Source organism: Eptatretus burgeri, chromosome 6 (assembly GCF_056783735.1).
Source record: "Eptatretus burgeri isolate ZD-2024b chromosome 6, Ebu_testis_v1, whole genome shotgun sequence".
Classification (NCBI taxonomy): Eukaryota; Metazoa; Chordata; class Myxini; order Myxiniformes; family Myxinidae; genus Eptatretus; species Eptatretus burgeri.
Genome location: NC_140966.1, coordinates 52,302,324 through 52,308,407, shown reverse-complemented (window position 1 = coordinate 52,308,407; position 6,084 = coordinate 52,302,324). Strand labels below are relative to the sequence as shown.

The 6,084-nt window shown below is 42.1% G+C and overlaps 1 long non-coding RNA gene across 2 annotated transcripts in view; it reads right to left on the bottom strand.

The window, feature by feature from the left end:
- LOC147024778 (uncharacterized) overlaps positions 1 to 3,342 on the bottom strand; it is a 12,361-nt gene extending 9,019 nt beyond the window's left edge. For both annotated transcript variants that reach the window (XR_015059196.1, XR_015059197.1), the window contains exon 1: positions 3,202 to 3,342. This is a non-coding gene — a long non-coding RNA (uncharacterized LOC147024778). The remainder of the gene's footprint in view (positions 1 to 3,201) is intronic.
- Positions 3,343 to 6,084: the final 2,742 nt, after the last annotated feature.

Sequence of the window (6,084 nt, the reverse complement as noted above, 5' to 3'; positions counted from 1 at the left end):
AGCTCTGGTCATGATGAACGAGAGTCCCGACGACAAGTTTTAGCCAATTGGCGAACAATTTGGAAAAGAGTTTGTAGTCAGAACATAGTAATGAAATGGGGCGCCAGTTCTTGATTTGACGGAGATCGTCACTTTTTGGGAGAAGGCAAACCACCGCTCTTCGACAGCTGAGAGGCAGTATGCCAGAAAGTAAACTTTCTTGCAGAACCAACAGTACTTCAGGACCTAAGATGTCCCAAAATGTTGTAAAAAATTCCACTGGAAGTCCGTCGATTCCAGGGGCTTTTCCATGTTAAAAGCTATTCAGAGCCATGCTGAGTTCCTCCAGGGTAAGCGGTTTTTCAAGAGCTTGATGCTGACCACAACTCAAAGAAGGAACATGATTTGTCATCTCATCAACACAATCTTTACACACAGATTCCTCCGCAAATAAATCAGAAAAATAATTTTTCACAAGTCTTCTAACATCACTTTCATTTTGTGTAATAGTGCCTTGAGCATCCAACAAGGAGAAAAATCTGCCTTTGGGATTTCTTAACCCCTTCTAACTGGAAGAACCTTTTATTTGTGGTGTCACAAAACTTCACATTTTCGATTCTGAGTCAAACTGACATCCCCATGACTTTTTCATGAATCAATTCTCTGAGATAAGCTCTTTTTTTTCTAATAATAGCCGAAGTTTCCTGTCATTTTGAGCTTTAGCCAAGTCTTCCTCCAACTGCAAAATCTCAGTCTCCAAGAGTGAAACAGCAATTTTATTCTTGCTCGTGAAAAAGGACCGATAACATTGACAGAAAACACGAATTTGAGCTTTTGCGTTGTCCCACCATAACTGGATAGAAGCATAGGAAGGTTTACTTTGGATAAGTTTTTCCCAAAACCTACGAAAAGCATCAGTAAAAAACAATCCTCCAACAGGCTGGTATTGAAGGTCTAATATGCACTTTTTTGTAATAACTGAGAAGAGGATAAACCAAGCACTACCAGGTGATGATCAGAGAAAATGAATGAAAGATGTTGCACGACATGGACGTTTCTAAAAGTGGAGTTAATGTACCATCTATCCAACCTTGCAAGTGTTATCAGCCCGTTAGCACACCGGCACCATGTGTACTGAGATGCTGTACGGTGCTGCATGCGCCAAGCATCGAGTCGACCAAGTGATGAAAAACAAGATATGTCTTTATGAGATTCAGGATGTGGTTCTGGTGTATTTCTATCTAAATTAGGTTCAAACGTGCAATTCAAATTTCCTCCGATACAAATACAGTGATCAAAGACTAAAGTATGGAAGTAATTAGCCAGATGTGTAAAAAAAATCTTTATGAGCCCCGCTCTCACTAGACGCATAGACATTAAGTAAGGTGAGGTGAAATCCTTGATACATGACCTCTAATGATGCCAAGTGTCCTTTAACTATTTCAAGGAAACTACATGAGTCAGGAACAAAACCTGGACGAAGCATAAAGGCAACACCCGCCGAGACAGAAGACAAATTACTGAAGAGACAAAGCCCCTTGTTAAGGCAGAGCCAGTCAAACTGTGAAGTCTCCGATATGTGCGTTTCTTGCAACAAACAGACATCCACATGTTTCCGAAGCAACAAGTTTATAACTTGGATCCGATGCAAATGGTTAGCACCACCCCCATTCATGTTTAAGGTGCCAAAAACACTTCCTTCCTTTTCATCCGTATCAGGGGGGTTTGGCAGCTGTTGAGAACATTCTAACCCTGCTTTTGTAATAAATCTCCTAAGTCTGTGAATTTGCAGTTTAGTTATTTAAAAATCTTTAGAGTTCCTAATTATGCACTTTGCAGTCTGCATGAAGGAAAGCAAGTCAGGAAAGTGTTGATGAATGATGACATTTCGCTGCCTAAACGTCTCATTCAGAAAGGATACAATAACCTGCGGAGATATCTGTAAATGATCAGATGATGACTGTGACAGATCAGTCACCTCCATGTCATCATCATCTGAAGCAGACAGCCCAGATAACCTTCCACTAGGTTCGTAAGTATCACCCTGGACCTTCACAAACACGTCTAAGAGGGGTACCGAGTGATGCACGGTGGTATTTTGTGAGTCCTGTTTAACACTTTCATCAACATGAGATGGGGCCTCTAATTCAACATCTTGTACAACTACATCAGGCACCTCTACCGGGGCCTCACAAACTGTATGTTGATCATTTGTTGGGGTGGGAGCATCGCATGGAGCTGCAACACTATTTTGGTCAGTCTCATGAAAAACTATTGCTGATACCTCCCGACATTCTAAACACCTTTCAGCAACACCAAGAGACACTTCACCGCTATCTGAAGGGCCCGGACCACACTGTACACTTTGAAATACATTCTCGTTATCGGAAACCATTCCATCACTTTTTTCATTCCGATGAGGTTCCTCAGTTACCGGAACAACCGTATCCAGCACGACTACCTTGGGAGAGCAGTGTGGGTCACCAGGAGCAGACGCTCTACGTTTTTTTGACACGGAGACAAAATCATTCTTACTGTCCTCACTATGTAAGGGAACAGGATGAGCGGAACGTTGGGTTCACTGGGCCTCACCTCCTCCACCAGACGAGGTCGTTTCACAATCAATATCAACGTGTCCCGGATTCCCCACACTTCGAACAAGAAGCTTTCGGACAAAATATTTTTAAATGGCCAAAGGCTCCACAAAGAAAACGTGTTAAAGTCGCTGACGAAGCAAACACTTGGTAATCAGTTATCGATTTTAATCTTAAATTAAACCTTTAAACTCGTGTCCTCCCCACGGTCCGGCAGCACCATGTAAAGTTGCCGCCGAAAGCTCATCACGTGCTTTGTCTTGTCATGGCGGCCACGGAGGGGGATCATCGAGATCTTTGACACAATTTTCCCGTAACGAGACAACACAGAGACAAGTTGTTGATTCGACACGAAAGGAGGCACGTCAGAGACGATTATTTTCATTGCCGGGACATCCATCGGGGAGGCCATAACAAAGTGACCACTGTGTGTGGTGAACCCGGAACTCACGACGTCGTGAACAAGACGAACATCAGAGACGAACACCACGACCTTCTGATTCATGCGTGATGCAGCACGGACATGCTCAATGCCGATAACGTCTCCGACGGCCAAAACAATCTCCTCATTAAGAACCCCGTCGGGGGGGGGGGGGACACAAATTAGAGCGTTTTTACGAGTACATACCTCGAAAGCAGCATCGTGCTGCGAGGGAGCCGCCGCCATGTTACAACCAAGACGCGACGCTCGTCGTCTTCCTCACTGAGGAAGAGGAAGTTAACAATACACTCCTACTTTCCCGAGATTTGGGAAAGAGGGCGTGAACTAAACAAAATAAGGAAAGGCAAGCAAAATAAAAACCAAAATAAAGCAGGTTTAAAGTGAAAGGCTTTTAAATATTGAATGGACTAACAGGGCACCACCAAAAAACCGGCGATACCCTGACGAGCGCCCTGACGATATATATATATATATATATATATATATATATATATATATATATATATATATATATATATATATATATATATATATCTCTGTCTCTGTCTCTGTCTCTGTCTCTGTCTCTGTCTCTGTCTCTGTCTCTGTCTCTGTCTCTGTCTCTCTCTGTCTCTGTCTCTGTCTCTGTCTCTCTCTGTCTCTCTCTCTCTGTCTCTCTCTCTCTCTGTCTCTCTCTCTCTGTCTCTCTCTGTCTGTCTCTCTCTTTCTCTCTCTCTCTCTCTCTGTCTCTCTCTCTGTCTCTCTCTCTCTCTCTCTCTCTCTCTCTCTCTCTCTCTCTCTCTCTCTCTCTCTCTCTCTCTCTCTCTCTCTCTCTCTCTCTCTCTCTCTCTCTCTCTCTCTCTCTCTCTCTCTCTCTCTCTCTCTCTCTCTCTCTCTCTCTCTCTCTCTGTGTGTGTCTCTACATGGGGAAAACTCACAAACAAAAAAACACGAGCACAGAGAGACGAAATGGGGAATGTGGAAACAAACCAGCACAACGGAGGACGGGCACTCACAACACGAAGTCAGCAGCCACCATTGCAGTACACACGACGAACCAACAGCCAGGAGAGAGAGAGAGAGAGAAAGTGAAAGAGAAAGAGAGAAAGAGAGAAAGAGAGAAAGAAAGAGAAAGAGAGAGAGAGACAGGCCCTGTTTTCGGCTTTATTGTGCGAGATGCCAATGATGTTCAGAGCATTGGATTCAATCGAATCCCACTGGGCAGATAGGTGTAAAGGAGAGCACCAACCATCCTATTGTGAAAAAAGGGTCCAAATTGCAATATATTGCACCCTCCTCATCACTGCACCTGCAAAATAAACTAAATAATGAATTATTTACACTTTTATTCTGAAATAACATGGATGTGTGTTCTTTAGTAATCGATTGTAAATGCCCAGTACAAGGTGGTTGGCAAAGGATCTTCAGGTCCTTAGTTCAAGCCTCAGCTGTATTAAAACAACACCAGATTGGTTTACTCAGCCTTGCAATATTGCAATCCTTGCAATCAGTCATCCTTGCAATATTGGAAACATGAGTACCAGCTTGCTGGGAATAGTGAGCCATTTGATGATCCTATGTCAAAGTGGCAACCTATCCAGGATTATGCCTCCAAGCTAATGAAACTGCCCCAGCAGCTTTATGCATCTGCTGGTGCGAGGAGAATCATCCATACATGCTGTATATATGTACGTCAGGCAACTCCTACCACTTGCTCAGATTTGTACATGACATGCATATTTCCTTTCCCATTTTCCACTTCATTTCACTTCATCCCTGTCGCAACCACATCCCCACCCCACCACTCCCCCACCTTTCATATTCTGCATGTACGCATTTTTATGGTGCTTAACATTTTGGATTCATGATATTATGCGCTGCACCTTCAATTATGTGATGTTTATTTTAAGAAAAAGAACATTCCTTTATCTGTCCTGTCCTTTAATAAGGTTTCAAGGTGACCTCCACCGAAGGAGATTCTGAGTATTACATGACAACTGCAGCAAATAGAAGACAATAAGCATTGGGTTCCCGCTACATTATAAAGGCAATATCATTTCAGTCAATGTAGAATAAGAGAATGTATTTATGAGTTCCACAAGGATGGAGCAAATATTCTGCTTGTTCAAAACAATGGAAAGTTTAATATAATATTATGCACGAAATTTTTAGCAGCAGGTGCAGAGAACGTGTGCTGCACACAATATGATCCAGTAGTTTGTCTATGCTGTTTAGGCAATCAATTCATCTCTAAGATTGCATTGAAACTGAACCGGCCCTATTAGCTTCTCTCAGATTGCTACAGAACGGTTCAACAGAATGCTGAAATATGTTGAAATTTCCGAGGAAATATGAGACAACTGAAGCTTGCAGTTCTTTGCATAATTTTACTGCATTGTCTAAGGCTCTTCGTACTTATCTCAAAATAGTTTCCAGCCAGTATCACATATTATTCCTCGGAGTGGGTGGGTTTCCTGATTCCATTGAATCAGAAGTCGTTTTTGTCTCAAAAATTTTGAAAAGAAAATAACTTTTTTGGTCTTTCACATAAATTCAACAAATCACAAGCATGTTTTGTCATTGAAAATTTCATAAAGATGTTCAAGAGATGACAGTAACCTATGGCTTTTGTGCCAAGAGCACTGAACTATTAAGGCCATGCATTTGTTGATGAAATGGCATGCACAAATAAACAAATTTTGAAACTGCTATGGCCAGAATAATGAGCAAAACCATCATGAAGCAAAATATAACCGAAAACATTAATCAACAGAAAAAAAAACATGAGAAGAAGCTAGCAGATAACGGAATCAATATGTTATTGTGCATGTATAAAACAATATATGCAACTCCAAAGTAAAATAACATCCCCTCCCCCCATGCCTAAACCTCCTCCCTTTTCTCTTCATTCGTGGAGGGACTTGACAAAGTAGCCATGGAAAGCGGGAGGCTGAGAGGTAAGATTGAAACTCGATGCAAGTGGATAGTTGGCTTCACTTAAAACAGAGTGAACCATCAAAATAGGACAATAGAGCTGGGTTTGTGGCCTTTACCTTGTCAGAGCACTGGATTTCTGTAAATTGTTCCACA